Below are 14,514 nucleotides of genomic sequence, written 5' to 3' on the forward strand. Positions count from 1 at the left end.
GTTTTAGTGTGGGAAAGCGTGGCATCACTGGGCTCACACAAATTACCTCCCACCCAGCGTTCCCCAAGGTCTCCCGATAAAAATGGTACCTCACTTGCGTGGGTAGGCATAGCGGCTGCTTTAGGAAAAGGCCCAATTCATACTGTGGAGACGAAAACATTACCTTTAGCCAAATAATCTTATTTTTTGAGGGGGTCACCTGAGCTTTTGGCCCGGGGCTTGGCAGGCATCTTTGGAAACTACCAAACCCAAACAGTTCTGAGAACTAGACACCCGGGGGAGTCCAGGGTGGTATGGCATGCGTGGGTCCCCCAATGTTTTCCTACCCAGAAACCCCTGCAAACCTGAAATTTTGGTCAAAAAACCCACTTTTCCATACTTTTTTGGGTGGGATCTCGCTGCCGGAACAAATGTCCTACCACCCAGCGTTTCCCTTGTTCTCCCGAGTAAAATGATACCTCACTTGTGTCGGTGGGCCAAAGGCATGTGACTTAGGCTGGGGTGCTTAATTTGTAAAACGTGAATATGAGTAAAAACTACTTTTTTCAAAATTCATTTTTGGCGTGTTCTGCTTTGGGGCACCCACACAAGTGAGGTATCCTTTTACTCGGGAGAACAAGGGGAATGCAGGGTGGTACGACTTTTTTGCCGGCACGGCGATCCCACGCCAAAAAGTTTGGAAAAGTGCAATTTTTACCTAATTTTAAGGTTTGCAGGGAGTTCTGGGTAGGAAAACATTGGGGGACCCATGCATGCCATACCTCCCTGGACTCCCCCGGGTGTCTAGTTTTCAGAACTGTTTGGGTTTGCTACTTTGCAAAGAATACCACCGAGCCCCGGGCCACAAATTCAGATGCCCCCCCCCAAAATCAAGGTAGGTTTGCAATAAGGTAATGTAAATTCACCACCGTACGATTTGAACCGTTTCCTGTTGCAGCCACTATGTCTACCCACGCAAGTGAGGTACCGTTTTTATCGGGAGACCTGGGGGAACGCTGGGTGGGAGGTAATTTGTGTGAGCCCAGTGATGCCACGCTTTCCCACACTAAAACGTGTGAAAAAACTGATTTTTTGCATGCAAAAAATGAGGTTTGCAAGGGATTCTGGGTAAAGGAACGTTGGAGGATCCACGTAAGCCATACCTCCTTGGAAGCCCCCGGGTGTCTACTTTTCAGAAATGTGTGGGTTTGCTAGGTTTCCCTAGATGGCCGTCTAGCACGGGGCCAAAAACCCAGGTAACCCCTCTTGCAAAAGCTGGTGGTTTTGACAATGGTTTTCCTACTACTCAAAAATGTAAAAGTTTGCCTATGTGAGGATTGAGGTGGGGCGGAAAGTCCCCTGCTACCCATTTTAACAAAAAAAACAAAAACTCACAAAAGACCATTAAACCAACACAAATATAAATCTAACACTAATTTGATAAAGCAAATCCACCACTTACACAGATTGGTTTTAGCACCTCCAGAAACGATGGCTTCAAAGGACAAATACGTAAAATATTAAAATATTAAAGCCAAGCCTTCTGAAGGGGAGCCATAAAGCCACGTCACGGCACCAACCACTTTATGGTCCATTCACACGCCATTCACACACCACACACAAGACTTCCATACCGCCAGCCACGGGCCCAAACAACCATTTCACTTGCACTCACAGAAAAATACTGCCGCCATGCAAGGGCCCATCACATTCATATGCCACAAGACATAATGACTTTGACTGTATTTTACAAACCTGTTAAGTCTCAACGTCCTTCTACAGAAATGTTCCCAAACACATGCCCAGTGAACCGATAGTAATGGCTTTCATGACAGCCACACAAGGCTCAGGAAGACATGACTTTCATGCACCTTTAGTGCACTCACTATGCTAAATCCAACTCCTTCCAGTTTGTGGATGCAAGTTGGGGGGTGCTCGAGTATTCCGCAAGGACATATCTCGAGCTGAGCAAGCATATCTACCTTTGAAACTAAGGCAAACATGCTGAAAATGTTCAAAACATATCATAAGTCATATGCCACAAGACATAATGACTTTTTACCAACCTGTCAAGTCTCTACCCCCACCTTCCAGAACGTTACCAAACGCATGCCCAGTGAACCTATACTAATGGCTTCCATGACAGCCACATGAGGCTCAGGAAGACATGTCTTTCATGCACCGTTAGTGCACTCACTATGCTAAATCCAACTCCTTCCAGTGTGTGGTTGCAAGTTGGGGGGTGCTCGAGTATTCCGCAAGGCCATATCTCGAGCTGAGCAAGCATATCTACCTTTGAAACTAAGACAAACATGCTGGAAATGTTCAAAAAATAACGATATAAACTATGAACGGAGTAATGTGAACCAAGGGTAGTCCGTGACAACGTAGCATATGTGCAATAAACCGTTATGTGCAGTGACTGTAATGCACTTATCATACAGCAAACTGACCATCTACTAAGTTCTAACGGAGGATGAACATGGCAAGCAGCATTGACCCATAAGTGCTACAGGAAATTCAGTGTGAATGTGGCAGCAATGGATTTCAATCCATGGGGAAGAAAAAAGACAGAACGTGTATCTATACTACCTTTACTATCTGCCTTCTACCGTTGCAATATCCATTGGAAAGCATACATACCGTAAGGTGTTCTAACCCGTTTGTGTGTCTGTCCTCAGAGTCCACACTAACCCTATCAAATTGTTAAGAACCTCTATACTAATGCCTTCAATCACTAGCAACTTGAAGCTTGAGTGATCATTTCTGCCACGAGCAATCAATGCTCTCACAATGCTCTATCCAACTCCTTCCAGTGTGTGGATGCAAGTTGGGGGGTGCCCGAGTATGCCGCAAGGCCATATCTCGAGCTGAGCAAGCATATCTACCTTTGAAACTAAGACAAACATGCTGGAATTTTCAAAAACTTCCTAAAGAGAACATCATAAACTACGATGAACGGTGGAATGGGAAACTCCATGACAACGTGGCATATGTTCTGTCCACCAGTATGAGCAGCATGGGAACTATAATGCACTTGTCAATTGGCGAACAGAACAACTACCAAGTTTTGAAAACAGATAAAGGTGTGGCCCACAGACAGTAGGTATCCATTCACACCAACTGAACGGTTAACCTATTGTCAGCTCCACCTCAGTCAATTTCCCAGTATTTTGCTTTAGTGTGATACAACATAAAGCAAGTAGGAAAACATAAGCTGGGCGTACTTGGGCACTGAGGACAGTAAACACGACTCTCCTGCCTTTTTCCCTGCATTGAGCACACTTTACAACGACGACATGGTCGCTCCTTTTTGGCTGTTGCAGGAAGTTTATCGGCAAAGTGTCGCTCCTGCAGCCTTGCCACGTCCTCCAGAACACATGAAGTAGAGGCCTCTGCTTCTGTTGCAGTAAGACTTTCAATCACGGACAACTGAAAGTCAAGGAAAGACATGAGAATTCCTGCGGTGGTCTGACGATAAACAACATACGCATTGTATGTTGACATCTGCATCAGGTGCGTAAACAGTTTCTTATACCAAGTGCGAGTTTTACGACTCGCATTGTATGGCTGAAGAACCTGGTCGTTCTTGTCCACTCCGCCCATGTACTTGTTGTAATCAAGTATACAGGTGGGCTTGTGGACTTCGGCCATTTGACCCCAAACCGTGACAGGGGAAGTGCTCTCATCATGAATTGTAGTGAGCAGATACACGTCACGCCTATCTGAGAACTTGACTGCGAGCAGTTCTTTGGAACGCAACGCAAGGCTCTGGCATTTCTGGAGCTTCTTGCAAACAAGCTCCTGCGGAAATCCTTTGCGGTGACAACGAACTGTACCGCAAGCCACGGTGCCAGCTTTGTAGAGCTCACTGAACAGCTCTACTCCTGTATAGAAATTGTCCACATAAAGGTTATAACCTTTGTGAAGGAGTGGCTGGACAAGCTCCCATACGATCTTTCCTGTGACCCCTAGCATAGGAGGGCAACCTACAGGGTTAAGAGATGTGTCCTTCCCTGTATACACTCTCAAGCTATACACATAGCCAGTCGTGCTCTCACACAGCATGTACAGCTTGATGCCATAGCGAGCACGTTTGCTCGGAATGTACTGCCTAAACAGCAGCCGCCCTTTATACAAGATCAAGGACTCATCGATGGCTATATTCTTTCCAGGAGTACAAACCTCTGGAAACCTGGCAGACAAATGATCCACAACAGGCCGAATTTTGAACAACCTGTCATGGTCTGGATGGTTCCGGGGCAATGCAGCAGAATTGTCATTGAAATGCAGCATACGCTGCAAAAGCAAAAAACGATCTCTGCTCATGTATGCAGCGAAGATGGGGGTTAACCAAACCGTGCGAGTAGACCAGTAGGATACCAAGGTTGGTTTATGCACTATCCCCATTTTAAGCGTGAGGCCTAAAAATATCTTCAACTCCTCCACAGAAGTGGGAGTCCACTTGCGCACCCTAGAATGAGGCCCTAGAGTGCCTCCTTGCTCCCTCAGAAATTGTTCGGCACGCAAATTTGTTTGCTCCACAATTTTGTCTAGAAAGTCAACCCCAAAAAAGAGAAGGAAGTAGTCGATTGGCAAAAAATTTGCAGTATCAACTTTACATCCAGCATCGCCAGTGAAAGGCGGAATTTGGGGCTGAACTAAATTGGGAGGCTGCCAAGACAGCACACCGTCTGTGCGTGCAGCCGCACGTGCCTGCACTCTGGGTTGAGGTAACCGGTTACGGGTGTCCTGCTGCACAGACTGTGCTGGCAAAGGGACAGCACCACTGACATCGTCTCCTTCAGAATCGCTGGACGATGAGTCATCGGATTGAACTGCGCCGACTGAAAATTCACTCCCAGATTCGGCTCCGTTGTCCTCTCCCTCAGATGCTGTTTCAGTATCTGCTGTTTCAGTCTCTGATCCTGCCTCAGAGCTGGACTCCAGAACCAGATTTAGGGCCTGGGTGGCATTCATCCAACGATGGGCCATCTCTTTTAGTGCCTAAACTATCCTTTTAAAACACTAACCTATGTAGAAGGCAGATAGATTGTTGGTTTTAAAGTGTAAGTGGGTGTGTGCGAGAGTAAAGTGTTTCAATCAATAATGACGAAGTCACCTTACCTTTGCAAAATCAGTACGCTCTCCAAAAAGACTAAGAAAGAAAGAAACAAAAACGCAGTATTACTTTACCTTGCCACATACCCATCATCGCAGCCTTTTAGCGCTGGTGGGAGCCAGTGCGACCATCATTTTGGCACCAAGATGCCTACGGAGGAACGTGTGCTTTACAATTGCACATTATGACCACCTTTGATGCGCCCACTACCATTCTTGCAAACGTGCCCCTCATCTCTCCATAGCCCCTCTCTCACATACACTTAATCTGTTACAAAGTGTTTCTACTGTGTGGCTTTACTAATCCACCTACCTGACTACATAATACAGATCTTCAGCACTAAGAAATATCTCAGTAAATATATATATATATAAATATAACAATTCAAAATGTCAGCATGCTCAATACCTGGTGCAGGCAGCAACGGGTAGAAACCTTACCCAAGATTGAAATTCTGAAACACAAAGGATGCCGCACTACAGGTTTCATAGTTGCTTTATTTTCACCACCACCTGTTGTGGTGAAAATAAAACAACGCAGAAACCAATCTCTGGAGTGCAGCATCCTTTGTGTTTCTGAATTTATATATACCTATATATATATATATCCACATAAATAATTACAAGAAAAGGCGCCCTTCCAGGTGGACCAGTGTTTTGTTGCAATATCACCGCTTTACTATTCCAAATGAAAATCAAGCTATATTATAACTCAAAGGAAGCCCATCAATGACCACCTCTGCCATGGATTCCCTCACAAGCTCCATAGTGCCCCTCAAATTTCAATAACAACTGTGTCTCAGATTCTTTCACTTTTATAATAACACTCACACCAGTGTACCGTGTCAGAGCACTTTACAACACACACATTGCACAGAGACATTTGCACATCACTTTATAGGAAATGCTACATCATACAGGACATGATGTAGTCTAGCAGTAACATGCCATCTATACTGGTAGGCAATATAGTTTGAGTCCTTATACTGGGAAAGCACGAAAAACAAAAGGGCACAAAAGCAGTAACCGACTAACCTCTTCACATATGCACTTTGCTATGTGCATGCCTATGGCTCTCCTGGAAGCCAATGGTGAACCCAACAGAAATTCCAATATTTTCCGATATATATATAGATTTTCAGCATTGCCCCCACAGGGGGTCAGCCACTGAGCAGAAGGACCAACCCCCTGCCAATATCACTACCATTTTTCATTACATTTTTCTTTCAATATTTGAAGGGCGATCTCGCCCCCAGTTAAATCCAGGCACATAAATGATCAAGTATGCCCCCATACTTGATTGCAGTCCCCCACAGGGGGTCGGCCACTGATCAGAAGGACCAACCCCCTGTCAATATCAGTACCATTTTTCATTTACTTTCAAAAAAAATTGAGAATCGGGAAGTCACTTCCGCCTCAGCGCCAGACCACCACCTCCTCCCAGGCACTCAAATCTGACCTCAAAATTCTCCTCCTTCAAAGACACTTCCAAATTCAATTCACGCGCTCTCTTTTATCTGAAGGAACCCCTTGCATTATAGAAAATTCTATTCTCCATGACTATGTAAGTGCCTCCTGTGTATTCTTGTGGTTTGAGTGTCTGCCATTTATTGCAGGATTATCCTTCTACTTGTCTTTGGTACTCTTTTGTAACATGCACACGTCACTTTTCTATTACACAGTTTTCTACTCTTACATTTTGTTTGCTTTAGATACTTACACAAGTGCCACCATGGCCTACGTAACGTTTGATCTTGTGTTTGAAAATCTGCCATTTATTGCAGTATTATACCTCTACTTGTACTTTGTATGCTTCTGTAACCTGCACACATATCACCTTTTCCATCCTGTAATAAACTGTTTGCTACCTCTTGCATGTGTTTGCTCACAATTGTCACTTATGCCTCATGTACCCTAATGTTTTGTAAATTGATCAGTTACAATTTTCACATCATGTATCAGTACTGATCCTATTGCGAAGCGCTCTTGACTTTTGTAACATGCACACGTCATTTTTTTTCAAATCTTACATTTTGATTGCTTTTGATACTTGCACAAGTGCCACCATTGCCTACGTAACGTTTGATCTTGAGTTACAGGTATAACACTGCAATGGCAGATACTCAACTTGTACTTTGTATGCTTCTGTAACCTGCACACACATCACCTTTTCCTCCTGCAATGTACTGTGTGCTACCTCTTGTATTTGTTTGCTCACAATTGGCACGTTTGCCTCATGTAATGTAATGTCAGGCGCTCAGAGACCTTTGGGTAAAGTCTGGGCTTCATAAATATACATACAAAAAATAAATGTCCCCCAGAGGGGGTCGGCCACTGATCAAAAGGACCGACCCCCTGTAAATATCGCCGCCATTTTTTTTTTTTTTTTTACTGCGTATTATCAACATTTTGGGGGGTCGATCGCACCCCCCCAGGGAAAGCAAAGACAAATAATTAAAAAATGTGCCCCCAGGGGGGGGGACGACCCGTCACCACAAAGGCCGACCCCCCCAAAGACATCCCTGGTGTCTAGTGGGGTTTCCTGGCCGTGTATCGCAGCGCTGCTGCGATCCACGGCCAGGAAACCCTCTCAGGAAGGCCTCGTTTGAAAGGGGAGATTCTCCCCTTTCAAACGAGGCCTCCCTGAAAGCTGGGGAGGCTGTTTTCACAAAGATCTCCCCCTCGGAGTCGAGCGCGGCCTTACCTGCTGCTGTCCTCGGCTCCGGTGGGGAACTCAGTGACGTCAGAGCGCCTCGTGGCGCGCTGACGTCACAGATGGGCGGGAGGGGGGGCGGGCGATGAAGCTAAAAGCCTTCCACGTCTCCCCCACGGAAAGAAATGATAAAAAAAAAAACAGGTGCGAGGCAGGAAATAATTAATTACAACCCTCCCTGGTGACGTCCAATGGACGTGCGCAGCACCAGGGAGGTAGTGCTTCTGACGGCCATTGGCCGACAGAAGCACTAAAGGGGTTAATATTCTCTTTTGTGTTTGTTTTGTTTTGGGCCTACAATTAAATGGCTGCCTGTGAATCCAGCAAGGCTGTGACTTGCATTAAAAGAAGAGAGCATGCGCAGACTGTGTCAGCTTTCCTCAAGACATGAAGGAGTCAAGGCCACTGTGAACTGTACATTCTTCGGATTGTGCCAATGTACCCGAGTTAGTTAAAGTATCCGTCCAGTCTATGATATGACAGGAAGGAAAATCAGACAGAAACATTTTTCCTAGCAAATGTTGCAAACTTAAAACATGTTTTTACTCATTTATGCTTCTTTTGTTAAAACTGGTATAGTCAGGATTTTAGAATAAGTCAGGATAGTGAGACCTCATGCCATCGTGGCTGACCAATCATGCACAAGTTTTCCTGAAGATGCAACATTTTTGTGTAGTCTGCCAAGAATTAGAGTATAAATAATGACCTCTTTGGGGGGGTGGTTGGCTCTAGCTCATTTTGGCTTTGGCTTAGGCTCTGCTTCATTCATATGGGTTAGGTACGAGAAACGTCGCAGGAGATAGCTGAGGTTGGAGATTGCTTCCGAGGAGAGTCCTAGCACGTCATATTTTGGCACCAGGCCACATTCCTTTAAGATCTGTTGAAAGAGGGGGTGCTTTCAAGGAGCAGCTCCTATCAGAGTGGCAGAGATGCAGAGAGCAGCAACAGATAGAAAGACTTTTTAGATTTAGATGCTAAACTTTAAGTTTACTTTGACTAATTAATTAGGTCTGAAAAGATGTATTTGTCTTATGCATTTATTTCTCTTTATGGGAGATTTTTGCAAACTATTTCATTATTGATTAGCCTTGTAAGACTATTTTTCTTAGAAACTCTTTAAGAGTTTTGACTGCCATTATGCGCCACATTTTCTTTTCTACATGCGATGCTTATATGCAGATATGTTCTGTATTAATGCTATTTTTCCTGTTTTCCAAATTCTGTTACCTGATTGATATTTTACTAATGAATAAAGGGTCAGAGAAAAATGTATTTTTGACTAGAAAATAAAACCCTTTAAAATACTCAACAACTCTCTTTATTGGCTTAAATAATAATTGCAATTTTGACTGGGCATATTTATTTAAAGTCTCCTTAGGGTAATACATGGTGTCAAGGGCCCAAAACCTTTTCAGCTGTCAATTAGAGGTAGCATGAGGGTTTTGCATTGAGAAATTACCAGAAGAAATTACTGCTGCATCTAGTGACACCAGTGCATACTTCAAACCCCTATTACAGAGCTGCCAATGGGTAAGTGAAGGAGCATGACTACCCCTGGGAGCCCTGTTTAAGTACAGCCCTTGCAGCTGCTCTGCATCCCCTGGTGAGATGTGTAACCCAACAAGCAAGTATCACGCCTAAAGTCATGGGCCACCAACAATCCCATAAAAATGAAACCACAAATGACCAGCAGAGATACTACTGTTTAAATGAAAAGGTCAAATGAAGACACATATGTTTGACACCAGTAAAAACTGTTTTCAGAAATTAGTTCTGAGATGTAACTTGATTTTCCTCCTGAGGTCAAGGTCTAAAGGATATGCTCTAGGGTAATTCCTTCTCCTATTTATTGTGAATTGGAGCACCAGTCAAGTTCATGGCTCCTGCCATTTGAGCTTTAATCGAAATAGAGATGAGCCTAATATTGTACCTTCAGGGCTTTTAGAGAGTTGCTTTCTATGGTCTTTATCTCCCTTTAAGTAGCAGGTGGAATTGATGATGGGCCACAAATCAAAGACCCAGCATGGAATCAACTCATCTGGCTGGTGGAGTGATTTCAGTGGCCACCTCTGAGTACCATCTAGTTGAAGTGAAAAATCTTCAGGTAACACTTGTAATATTGTGCAGCTGATCTCCTGTGAAATTACATATCTTGCATTACGATGTCTAACAGGGGCTGATGAGCACTGCATTTATGGAATCTCCAGGTTGAAGGAAAGTTTGCCTTTTTATATGAATCTAAAACATTTTTTCTTGCAGGAATACAAATAACTTTGAATGTGTTTAGGTTATGATAATCATCAGTGTGATCTTCAAGAAGATTCACTCTGGAGAAGCGTACTTTTACCATCTCTCGGTGTACAGTTTTGTGAACAGCAGATCTGAGAGGATGGCTGGTGCTCCGCTTTCTGTATTTTAAATATTTAGCTCACTTTATGGTTCCTAGTAATGTAGAGAGAGGAGTGCATGTTTCTAGAACAGAGCTTATGGTGTACTTTCTTACAGATGTCTGGAGGGAGAGTTTTGAAAGTATCCATATATTGTCTTCTAGTAGGTGAACTGGGGCTCTGTGGTCTTAGAATATTTTAGCTAGTGTGGTCCCCAATATCAAAGTTTGGGCTTCTAACAGATATGAAGGGCCCGAGCAGAGTTTAAACATATATGTGTCAGAATAAAGGCTACTGGTAGATGAAAGAGTGCTTTGATGTCGGAATATGCATCTTTGTCAGGTGCGAGAGGCCTGGTTTTGGAGGATGAGCCATTGTTGTCAGAGTACAGATCTTTAAGGAGAAGCAGTAAAACTGCTATATTAGTAATTATGGTATCAACCCTAATAAATCATAAGATTCTACAACCTCCCACCTCTCTGGCCACCTTACTGTAACCCCTTCACTCCAACATTTGTCTTCATAAAGTGTCTCTCGCTCTCTGGCACCTCTCTCCATAAATTACAGCTACTTTTGCATTTAATCCAGGTTCAATTAATTTCAAGCCCCCTCTCCTATACTTCCTGAATTTAAGGGTGGTTGTCATGACACCATTTTTAGTGCCACCCTTCTGTTCACCCTGCCTGGACAAGATCATCTTGGTGGCAAACGTCTTCCTAATATGACCCCTCTTTTTACATCACCTCTCACAAAATGTTGATTAAACAAGAAGTCCTAGCCAGTCCATCAATTGTCAGACCCTGCATCGCTTCTCTTAATAGTGGTGTACTCATGTCAGTTGCAATCATCAGGAAACAGGGAGCTCCATATCCGCAATTGGGTCCTCCCAGTAGCACGGGCCCGAGCGGACACGATGCTCCTTATGTTAGTGGGTGGGATGGTCTGGAGGGTGCGGTCAAAGACAGTCTTGCTGCCATAATCTGTAAGGCCTTGATAGCCCCCCCGCCACTAGGGGGGTTGGAACCAATAGGCCTGTGCTCACTCGGCCGCAAGGCCCGCATGTCCAGGCCCACAGTGACCAATGCACGCCCTAGGTTCCTCAGACCCCAGAGAGCCCAACTTACACAGTTCTCAAAATGGGGTGGGACGGCCACACTCCTTGCACTCACCACCGCAGGAGATTCAGGCTGAGACACAGCACCAACAGGCCCCTGCAATGCCAGCGCCGTGCCTCACCTCTCGCTGGGCAGCTCACAACGGCATTGGGACCTCCAGCTGCACGGCCCATCATAGGTATTGCTTTGGGGGTCTGGGCCCTGCGAAGTCACTCCTGGGGCAGCCGCACCAGTCCCCAGGCCTTGATTGTAGGCGGTAGCCACGGTCTAGTCCAGTAGACCAGGCCCTCCGAATCCCATGTCAGGCCCTGCCGCGGAGGTCCAGTCTAAGCCACCGCGAGCTGCCGAACGCTCCTCTGCCACAGCAGGCCCTGTGCAGCCACCTTGCAGCACTCACAATTGCTCATCAATTTGCCCTTTGCCCTGGGCGCCGATGGCGATGTTAAGTAGATATGGGCAGGATAATGACTGAATATTGTAGTGACTGTCAGGAGCCTGGCTAGCAAGTGTCCGCCATGTTGGCCCACTAGGCCATGCCCCCCAGTGTGTGACTTTTTGATGATGCTTGTGGATAGGGAGGGAGGCTGCTGCTTTGCTTCCCCAGATGAAACAACCATTAAAGTAAGCAAAAAAAAAGTTTTGAATGCTGATAGTGTGTGTACTTGAATGTGTGTGTGCTTGTAAGTGTATACACATCAAGTTGCTGATATCAGTGAGCATGTTAGTAATGGATTTTCTAGTTGGCATAAATTTGCACCCTGTCCAAGTATGGGCCCAGAATCCTAGTCAGGGTAAATGAAGTACACACTAAGTTTACCTGTGCTCACCCTCGGGTAGCCTGGCTCAGATCAGTCAGGATAAACTTAAGAAGCAAATTGTAAAGTATTTGTGCACACACACACAGAGTAACACAGTGAAAACACCACAAAAGTACCCAACACCACTTTAGAAAAATAGCCAATATTTGTCTGAGTAAAACAACACCAAAACGACATTCATCCAACATACACAACTCAAGTTACAAATTGTTGAAGATATAATGCAGTTATAGTGCTTAGAAACACAAAGCTCTGGTGGGCTTATAATGACATACTATCTAAATTTGTATATCATTGTTTGGGGCTGACCACGATGGAGGGTGAGGCGGCTACGGAATCGTGCAGAAAGAGGTTACAGAACCTTGGACATGATGACAAAGCAAAGACTTTGTGAGGCACCGCGGAGGTGAGGCGTCACTGAGGCCAATGCAGCGTTGGTTCCTTACTGTTGGTGCATGTCATTGACATGTCAATGCTTGGGATGATGCGTTGCAAAATGGAGGTGAGGCACCACTGAAGCGAGTGCAGTGTCGGTTTCTGGAGGTGGTGCAGAGACTTTGCGCCGTTGATGCTGAGGGAAGTTGCAAGGCACAGGGGAGGTGAAGCAGCATAGGGGGTGAGGGTCGGTTCCACTGGTTGTGCTGTGTCAAGGAAGAATCAAAGGTCAAGCCACCAGGCGTTGCCTTTGTGGTGTTGATGTCACAACACAGGGCCACAAGTGCTGCGGCGTAGTCAAAGTTGCGCGTCACAGACTTTGATCACGCAGTGTTTGAGACTCATGCTATGGTGGATCTTTGGTGGTGCTGCAGTGGTGTTGGGGCCTTAATTGCAAGTCGCCGTTGATCTGTTCAATTGGGATCATGGCTGCAGCGTAGGCAGTGATGCGGTGTCGAAGAGTGGCACTGGCTCGGAAGTCACACTCAAAGTCGATGTGCTGGTTTCTTCTTGTTTGGCTCAGCAAACACACTGCCAGGGGCCCTAGGAACTGGATTTGACACCACTTGGCAGAGTAGGACTCTCAGAAGAAAATCCCAGGCACTGCACGTAAAGTCTTTAAAAGCTGTGAGACTTCCATCAGGATGCAAGCTCAACTCAAACCCTTGGAGAACCTTAGAAAGCAAGATGCAGAGAGAAAAGTCCAGTACTCTCCCTCCCAAGACAGAAGCAGCGGGCCAAAACAGCAGAGCAAGCAGCAACGTGGCAGTCTCTCTGGCAGCACAACAGTTCATCTTCTTAGCAAAATGTCCTCAGTCCAGAATTGTTCTGAGTAGATGGTCTCAAAGGTCCAGTACTTATACCCATTTTAGCCTTTGAAATTGGGAGACTTCAAAGAAAGGTCTTTGTAGTGCACAAACACTGCCCTTCCTGATCCTGACTCCAGATACACTATGGGGGTATGCAGCCTGTTTTGAGGGAAAAGGCACAGCCCTATTCAGGTGCAAGTGTCAACTCCCCTCACCACTCTAGCTCAGGAAGACCCCCAGCCTGGTGATGGGCCATCAGAATATTCAGGGCACACATCAGCTCCCTTTGTATGGGACTGTCTATAGTGAATACACAAAGCCCAACTGTCATCCAGCCCAGACGTGTATTCTAGGGACAGGCATATGAGTGTGTGCCCATGCGTGTGTCTGTGTATATCACAATGACTGGAGTACCACCCAGCAGTTCAGAATTGAGTTTACTGGCAAAAGTATTATTTTGTCAATCACAAATACCTAAAGGAATGGCTTCCCCATTTAGTGCATTCACAGTGTTGGTACCTGTGTGTATGTCCATGAGGGCCGCATGTCAGGAGATTCTTAGTAAAGCTCATTGTAAGTCATTGAGCGATGGCTAACAGGAGTAACACGTTTCAATGTGAGTGGAGTAACCGCATAAGCATCAACACTGAAACACCTTTAGTTGCTACCTGCAGGTCCTTACTAAAGAGCTCTGTTGTAGCCGTCATTCCGTCTGGTGTGGAATATTGGTTTGCTGGTGGTCATGAGTGAGTGTATGGGTAGAGATGATCGGTTACTCCCCGGTAATATTCATTACTCGTGAGTCGTAGCCCTCCCTGTCCTAACCACATGAGCATAGCTCCTCCCACCAGAAACTCCCTAGCAACATAAAACCCATCCCTTCCCTCCAGGCCACACCCATACCCTGAAGCATATAACCCTGTGACCCGCCTGTCCACATCCTGTACCACCAAGCACAAGAAGCCGAGCAGGGAGGTAGGGATGGGAACCTGGACTAGGACGGGGAGGGCTATGACTCAGAGTAATGAATATTACCGGTGAGTAACTGGTCAATACCTCCTCGTCAGTCCTCCCCATCCCAGTCCTAACCACATGAGCAGATACCAAAGCAAGAATCGGCTTCACTCAGTAGCATTA

Source organism: Lissotriton helveticus, chromosome 12 (genome assembly GCF_964261635.1).
Source record: "Lissotriton helveticus chromosome 12, aLisHel1.1, whole genome shotgun sequence".
Lineage (NCBI taxonomy): Eukaryota > Metazoa > Chordata > Amphibia > Caudata > Salamandridae > Lissotriton > Lissotriton helveticus.